The following is a 9,075-nucleotide window of genomic DNA, read 5'->3' as shown; positions in this document are numbered from 1 at the left end:
TTTTATTCATTCCCCTAACTAATGTAATTATAGATTCCTTTGATACTTTTGTGAATTTGATTAATCATTAATAATGTCAGGATCTTCTTTAGTATTTACTTATTTTCATTATTTAGGTGCATTGGGTTGTCCCTATTAATTTAATATGCTTTAGTTTAGAATCGTATGTTATTCTTCGCATATTTAGGTATTAATGAATATAGGAATAGGCTTTACATCTCTGCCACTTTATCATATTAGAGTACTTCAAGTCATGTTTTTTGTGTTATTCACATATTTCCTCCTAGGCTTCTTGATGTGCGATTGGTGATATTTTTTTCCTATTTTATTGATATTAGAATGTTTCTTTTTTAGGTACACCATGACGAACACTCGTGGCAAGTCTAAGGTAGTTGTTCCTGTATCGAAAAAGCAGAAGGGTCCCGGTGGGACCTCCTCCTCGAGCGCATTAGCCAAGGTCTGCCACCTTTACCTACGATTCCTGACGAGCCCTCAGGAGGATCTATTTCAGTTACTACGAGTGCGACCACTCGGCTTAGGACGCTGCATTGAGTGGACTGCACCTGAGCAGGTCCGCCTAGCTGATGAGGTTCATGCCTTCATCACTACAGTTCCATGGGACAGATTCTTTGCCATTATCGAGCCCACCTACATGGATCTACCATTAGAATTTTGTTTGACGTTTATGGTTCAGCAAGTTATGATGGTTCACGATGAGCCTGGTACCATTAGTTTTCGACTTGGTGGGCTAATATGCCATATGAGTATTCCAAAGTTTAGCGCGGCTATGGAGCTTTACACTGAAGAATTTATGAGTGCTGAGAACTTTCTTAGACTCCATCGGCACATCCACTACTCACCATCACGATGTTGGACAGAGCTTACAGGGAGTCAGATACTTTATGACGCGAGTCGCTCGAAGGCAGCGTCTCTCCCACCAGCCCTACGGTACCTTCACGCCCTCCTAGCTTATACTTTGACAGGACGAAGAGAGAGCACATGAGTTGTTAGTACCTATGATGCCTACTTTCTATGGAGCATGGCTACCAGACATGTTTTTGATCTGGCGTGCTTTATTACTCTCGCTTTTCGCCATCAGACCGAACGCTATAAGAAGGGCCCCATCTATCTCAGCCCTTACGTGACTTGTATCGCTCGACTCTTCGGTTTACTCGACACACCAGATATCTCAAGCATGATCCACATGAGGATGATCGAGTGGCGATGTGGAGTGGACCCCCTCAGTACAGACTATTTCAGTCTGACGTTCAGCATGACCTAGAGGACTTCACTTATGATGTTCCTCCCTATCACGAGGATCCACCTCAGCCACCACATTTGACTCATAGACCGGGCCATTCTGCTGCTAGCTTTCAAAGAGTGTCCTATGAGGAGTTCATGAGTTTTTGTCAGTACTGTGCTGAGCGATTCGACAGTCTTGATGTGATTTTGCTGCAAATCTGTCAGCATTTACATATTACTCCTCCAGCGTGGACGACGCACGCATCTGACGATGAGGACTATTGAGTCCATCTCCTTTATTTTATTTTTAGTTTATTTTTATTTTTATCATTCTATTTATTGTTATTAAACTTCTTTCACTTTTATAGTTTAGGCTATCATTTTGTTTATTATGGTTGTTTCTTAACGAGTAACCCTTTAATCTTCTTCAGCATTGTGTTTATTTTCTTATCAGTTGCTCAGAATCTTGCACACACCTACACTTATCTACAATTCCGCTTTTCACTATTCTGGGAAATTCATCCACCATTCAGGGCAGTTTCAATTATGTCCCTATTTTATGATCTTATGTTTCTATTATGATGTATATTTGTTTGTACATTGAGGACAATGTACATCTTAAGTGTGGGGAGATTATTTATATGATTATATGAAAATCCCTGAATTATGCCTTATGTTTAAGTAATTTTCTCATATTACTTTTAGAATGAACTCTTATTGATTTGCGATTTTCATTAGTGTGTTTTAGATTAAATTCAAAGGTAATTGTGCGTTGATTATTTAAACTTTAAGACACTAGAGAATCAAGCATGATAAGTCTATTTTTATATTTAAAATTTTTTAGGTTGTTTCCCTAAATTTAGGTATTACCTTGAAATTTGAAATTTGAAAGATTGACATCAAAAGCCATAATTTTTGTGAGATTTTGAGCCTTTAGAGGATACATTTCTTCTTGCTCACTTTATTATTGGTTATGAGTGTGTCAATATTGATTGGTTATTCTAGAACTTGCTTCGATTATACATGTCAAGACCACACCTTTGATTTGATATACTGAGATGATAAAGGCACCTACCACTTATTCTATAAAAAACCTACCTTCATAATTAACCCTTAGTGAATCCTTTGATGCTTAACAAACTACTTCTTAATTTACCCATTAATATTAACCTATAACTCATTTTTGATTCGTTGAGAATTTTCCCTATTTTATTGACTCCCTTTTTGTCAAGATTGATTTGGTTAGTTACTTAGCTATGCTTTTCAATTGTTTAATTTAATTTATTATTTTAAAAAGAAAGAAAGAAAGAAAGAAAGATATATACGTGTATGTTGATTATTTTTACTCCTTTGTTTTGAGCTTAAGTAGTTAATTTCATATTCTGAGAAAAGTTCATGTTATTCTTTAATAATTTCGATTGATGTAATTATTCAGTATTAGTTTATTTTTCTAGTTAGGTAATTTATCAATTCGATCTCGATTCTAACCTTCTTTTTCAGCCTTTATCCACACCTTTAACCCAAGCCCCGTTACAGCCCTTTAAAGACCTTTTGGTTTGTGTATCATCTCATTTACAGTGGTGGAGATTTGATTTTCATGCAAGCTTATGGTAATATTTTTTCATGTTTGACCTTTGAGTGCTCAATTTTTGAACTTTAAACACTTTGGGTGATTTGAGTGAATTGTTAGTGAGGATGTCAAATCTTGTCGGTTTTGAATTAAAGGTAATTATTTAGATAAAGGGAAATATCTTTGTTTTCATGCTTTAAAAATGTGAGACTTGGATTGTTTGAATCTTTAGTGATCTTTTAGTTGAATTGTCAATGTGTGATTATTTATGAATTATGATAAAACGTTATTGATAAGAATTATGAATTGAGGAAGTTTAATTTTAATTGTGAGTTGAGGATTTTGCTTGAGGACAAGCAAATGCTTAAGTGTGGGGATATTTGATAAACCATAAATATAACATGTTTTAATCTCATGCTTAGCATGTTTTTGGATGATTTATTATCTAATTTAGTGAATTTAATGCTCTTAATCCTTTAATTTCGTGTTTTATACCTAGGAGAGCATAGGGGAACAAAAAGAGCAGAAAACGGGCTAAAAAAGGGGACAAAACGGGACTATTTAAGGATCCACATGGCCAAGACCATTTCCGCACGGGATGAGCACACACCCATGTGAGCCACACGGGCTAGCCACATGCTCATGTGGCAGCCCATGTCGATATCGCTCCCTGTTTCCTAAACACGCGAAAAAAGCCAATTTTTAGGGTTTCTGAGCAGTCTAAGGTCTATATAAACACACTAGAAGAAGACCTAAGGGGACACACAAAGTAGAAAGCAGAAATTACTCGAAGGAAGCCGTTGGAATCATCTTGGAAGTAGATCTCCCTCAAGACTAAAGATCTCCTTCCAATTTCTCTCAAAGTTTTTGGGTTTCTTTATGTTTTGTTGTTTTCCAATTTTTGATATGTTTTCCTATTACATTATGAACTAAACTCCCTAAATACCTAGGGGGGATGAAACCTACGATGGATCTTATTATTTTATTATCTAAATTACACGATAAATACTTGTTCTTGTTCTTAATTATGTGTTCTTAATTCTTGCCTTAATATTTTTAGGATATTAACCCAAGTTTGATGTGCTTATTTAGTGGAACAAAAGTCCCTGCTTAAGAGTAGATCTAGCAAAATTAAGCGGAGTTGCATGCAATCCTAGAGATAGGACGACATAAATCTATCAGATTAGAGTCAAATCTAATAAGGGAGTCTATAGATTGAGTTAATGCAACGATATGAGTTTTAATTTGAAAGAGATTTCAATTAATCAACCTAGAGTCAGTTTTTCTTAGTCTCGAAATAGATATTAACATAATTTAAAGATTTCTACAGATCAAGACAAGTGAATAAATCATTTGATTCAGAGCCATAATAATAAGTGAAGTTTAGGTGGATTCTTTCCAGGGTATTGTCCTCATTATAAGTTTTCTTCAAGTATTTTTCCCAATTCGCTCTCTGTCGCGTTCATAATTCATTAGTTTAAGTTTATATTTAAAAAATCCTTTTTATTTTAGGCTAAATAATAGAAAGATAGTTAATATTTGTACTTTTAGTCCTTGTGGATACGATATTCTAGACCAACAATAGCTATACTACCATTCGATAGGTGTGCTTGCCTTTGTTGTGATCATAGTCTAGTTTAGTGAACCATAAAACGGTCATCAGCTAACGAATCCGGTGCTTTCTTTTTGACCTGTCAAGGTGTGAGCTAAGATCGCGTGAATGTACCGTAAGGCCGGAGAGAGAGAAGTCGCCTTCGAGTGACTAGCGTCATAAAGCGTCTGGCTAGCTGTAAAATCAACCCAACAACGTGATGGAAAATGATGGATATGCCGATGAAGTTGAAGGAAGTCCTCGGTGCTCATAAATTCCTCTGTGTAGAGTCCCACAGTAGCACCAAACTCGGGGACACTCATGTGGCGCACGAAACCACCCAGTCAAAAATTGATGGTGTCAGGCTCGTTATGAACCGTCATGACCTGCTATACCAGAAACGTTGAGCAAAACACCAATGTCAACTCCATGTAGGCAGGCTCGATGATGGCAAAGAATCTATCCCACGGAGCTGTGGCGATAATGGCGTACACGTCATCAGCGAGTTGGACTTGCTTTAATGCAGCCCAATCAATGCAATAGCCTAGGCCAAGTGGATGTACTCGAAGGAACTAATATAAATCATCCTGGGGGCCCATCGAGAATCGGAGATAAAGGTGGCTGGCCTCGACGGATGTGTTCGAGGAGGAGGTCGCTCTGGGACCCTTCTGCTTTTTGAAGCGGGGACAACGGTCTTAGCCTTACTGCTTGTGTTTTTCATAATGTACCTACAAGAAAGTAATCAAATAAATTAAATTGACGAGCCAAAAAATTAGAAATAAGCTAAGAGAAAATCAAAATCTAATTTAAGCTCAACAATTAAATAGATAAAGTATTGGACTGTGGATATAATAATACTAAGAAACAACATGCTAGTACTAACCAAAAACTAATAATGAGCAATAACATTCATAAAGAAAGAGACTAGCAAGAAAAATATTAAAATAGCAGCAAGAAACAAGTAGGAATAATATATAATATAGCTAATAATAATAAGAAAAAGCATGAGAATGATAATTATCTAATCTAACTGTACTAAATAGGAATCAATATCAGCAACTAAGAAAAATAAAAAAAATACTAACATAGAAAACTAAAGAACATAAATTGAAAAATAAAAAAAAAGAATAAACTGTGACTTAAATAAAAAATAAATGAATAAATAAATATTAAATAAAATAAAGAAAAAGGGTAAAAATGGGACAAAACTGACGGTGGGATATTGGTGGTGGCCGGAGTAAGGGGTGCGGCGATGGAGCGGGACATGCGTGTGGGTGCATGAATGAGGGAAGGAAACAATGTGCGACAAGAGAAAAAGGCTTGGGGCTGGGGAGGTTCGAGCGGCTTGGTAAGTGGTTTGTTGGCGTGTTTGACAAGGTGAGGAAGGGGTGGTGAGGGTGGCTTGTCAGGGTTGGGTTTGAAAGGGAGAGGAGGTGAGGTTCACGAGTAGAATGAGGGTCGAGGGAGGGTATGCGTAAGGGAATGATCGACAAGAGAGAGGGATGGTGAACGACAGCCGGAGAGTAGGGGCATGGGAGTGTTATGGTGGCTAGGGTTTGGTGCTTGGGGAGTTCGGAAGAAGAAGACAAAAAAAATTATGTAAAAGGAAATTAGGGTTTAATTGGGGGACACGGTTCTATGAGGCCCGTGTTGGGCCACACGGCCATGTGGTGTGTTTTCAGCTGGTGTGCTTTAAAAATTCAAGCCTAGTTTTCACACGGCCGTGTCGCACAGCCGTGTTCATTCTCCTTCGCTTCTCCCATGCCCGTGTGACCTTCCACACGCTCGCGTGGCCTTCCACACGCTCGTGTGCCTTGTCCGTGTAACTCTCTGACTTGTTTTAATTTTTAAAAAATAAGCTCTAGGTTTTGCACGGCCTAGGACACACCCGTATGTCTCAGCTGTGTGGTCCACACGGCCGTGTCACACACCCGTGTGGACTATTTTAACCCATGTCTCTGTCAAATTTTGAAAAAAAATTGAGTCCTAGGATCCATACGGCCAAAGACATGCTTGTGTGTCCAGGCTATGTAACTCACTGTCAATTTTCTTCAATTTTAAAAACTAAGTCAAAAGATCTACGCGGCCAACGATACGCTCGTGTGAGTTTTAAAAATCATTTTTTAATTTTAATAAAAAATATTATGATATAAAATTAAGAAATTAGCAGTGTTAGCACTCAAGTTGTCTCTTAAGAAGCGCTTATTTAAAGTCTAAGCTCAACTTACCTCGTATTCACATGGTCACGGTGGTTCACGGAGTCGAGACTCCTCTTTCTTGCTATCAATTCTTTCATTCAAATAAGGTTTGAGTCGACTAATATTTACCTTGAAAGTACCGAATTCAGAATGTTTTACCTCAATTGTACTGTATGGGAAGACATTGAGTACCGTAAAAGGAGTTGCTCCGTTCGCATAAAGCTCTGAAGTGGCAATTCAAGGGTCCATTTTATTCAATAGTACCTGGTCCCCGACCTTAATTGGTGTGTTCCATCCACATGTTCGTCAAAATGTCGTTTTGTTTCTGCATCGTGTATTCTTGGTTTATCCTTGCCATGTGTCCGCCATTCATCTAGTTCATCGATCTGTAGCCTTCGTTCTTCATGAGTTGTTCTATTTTTGTCACATGAGCTGGAACATGACTCTATCACGTTTTTTCGAGAGACTTTCTACAAAGGAGGTTGAGCCAAAATGTTACTTGCATTAATAGGACTCATATAATCATATTGATTACTAGATAACTTAGCAAAATCACGAGCTTGGAGTTTAATCATTTCATCGCCTACACAAAGTATTAATTCTCCTCTACTAACATCAATAATAGTTCTAGCAGTAACTAAAAAGGGTCGTCCTAAAATTAAAGGTACGTCACTATCCTTATCCATGTCTAAAACAACAAAATCAACTGGGAATATAAATTTATCAATTTTCACGAGTATGTCTTCAACAATACCTTAAGAAATCTAATGGTTCTATCTACCAATTGAATATTCAACCTAGTTTGTTTGGGTTTCCCAAGACCTAGTTGTTTAAACATTTTATAGGGCATGACATTAATACTCGCCCCTAAATTAGCCAAAGTACTATTAACATTTAAACTATCAATTAAACAAGGAATAGTAAAACTCCCTGGATCTTTCAATTTGTTGGGTAGTTTACTCTGCAGGATAGCTGAGCAAACTGAATTTAACTTCACGTGCGACGAATCATCTAACTTTCGTTTGTTTGCCAAAAGCTCCTTTAAAAATTTTACGGAATTGGGCATCTGCGAAAGAGCTTCAATAAACGGTAAGTTAATATGCAATTCTTTTAAATTTTAAGAAATTTACCAAATTGTTCATTTGTGTGGCCTTTCTTTGTCGCATTTGGGTATGACACACGAGGTTTATACTCATTACCTACCGGATTTTGTACAATGTGGCTCACTTTATCCTTACCTTGACTTACCACACTTTCTTGCCTTAGTTTTGGTTCTGGTTCAACTAACCCTTCTTCATCTCGAACTGTAATTGCATGAAGCTTTTCTCTGGGGTTAGTTTTGCTGTTGCTAGGCAAGCTACCTTGTGGTCTTTCTGAAATCAGCTTAGCAAGCTGACCTATTTGATTCTCGAGCCCTTGAATCAACGCTTGTTGAGTTTTAAGTGCTGTTTTGGTATTTTAGAAATGGGTTTCTGACACCAAAATAAATTTCGTCAACATCTCCTCAAGGTTCGGCTTCTTCTCTTGCTGGTAAGGTTGTTGTCGGAAGCTTGGAGGGGGTTGTGGTTTTTGATTTCCTTGACCACCCTAATAGAAATTTGGATGGTTCCTCCAACCTGCATTATAAGTGTTACTATATGGATTATTTTAAGGTCTAGAATTATTACCCATATAGTTGACTTGTTCTTTCTCTATACCAGGGCTGTAGGATAGACCTTCTGGATTGTTTATTCCTCATCCATTTGTATCACACTGCATCACTGGATGTACCTGCGTAGAACCATATAAACCATCAATCTTTTTACTCAAAAGTTCTACCTGATTCGACAACCTGGTGACCGCATCAACGTTAAAAACACTGGTTGGTTTCATCAACTTTGTCCTCATGACTTGCCACTAATAATTATTCAGTGTCATCTCTTTTATAAACTCATAAGCCGCTTCAGGTGTTTTGTTATTTAAAATCTCGGTGGCTGCATCGATCAATTTCCTAGTTGAGGGGTCCAAACCATTGTAGAATGTTTGAACTTGTAACCATAAAGGTAACCCATGGTGAGGGCACTTTCTCAATATGTCCTTATACCTCTCCCATGTATCATACAGAGTCTCTAAATCCATTTGCAGGAAGGAAGATATATCATTCCTCAGCTTGGCTATCTTAGACGATAGAAAGTACTTAAATACAAATTTTTCGGTTATTTGCTCCCATGTAGTGATAGAACCTCGTGGTAGGGAGTTAAACCACTGTTTAGCCTTATTCTTCAATGAGAAGGGAAATAACCGAAGGCAAATGACATCATCAGAAACGCCATTTATCTTAAAAGTGTCGTAGAATTCTAGAAAATTAGCCAAATGAGTATTTGGGTCTTTGTCCTGCAAATCATCAAATTGAACAAACTATTGAATCATTTGAATAATGTTAGGTTTTAGTTCAAAATTATTTCAGCAATAGCAGGTCTAACAATACTCAATTT

The 9,075-nt window shown here is 37.5% G+C and overlaps 1 non-coding gene across 1 annotated transcript; it reads left to right on the top strand.

Annotated features, from left to right (window-relative positions):
• Positions 1–8,645: 8,645 nt before the first annotated feature.
• LOC121205631 (small nucleolar RNA R71) lies at positions 8,646–8,752 on the top strand. Its single transcript, XR_005900707.1, has one exon. It is a non-coding gene; the product is annotated as a small nucleolar RNA R71 (small nucleolar RNA).
• Positions 8,753–9,075: the final 323 nt, after the last annotated feature.

The sequence above is a fragment of the Gossypium hirsutum genome, chromosome A08 (genome assembly GCF_007990345.1).
Source record: "Gossypium hirsutum isolate 1008001.06 chromosome A08, Gossypium_hirsutum_v2.1, whole genome shotgun sequence".
Taxonomy (NCBI): domain Eukaryota; kingdom Viridiplantae; phylum Streptophyta; class Magnoliopsida; order Malvales; family Malvaceae; genus Gossypium; species Gossypium hirsutum.
Note: the sequence above shows the minus strand (reverse complement) of the source record. Positions and strands in the feature narration are given on the sequence as shown.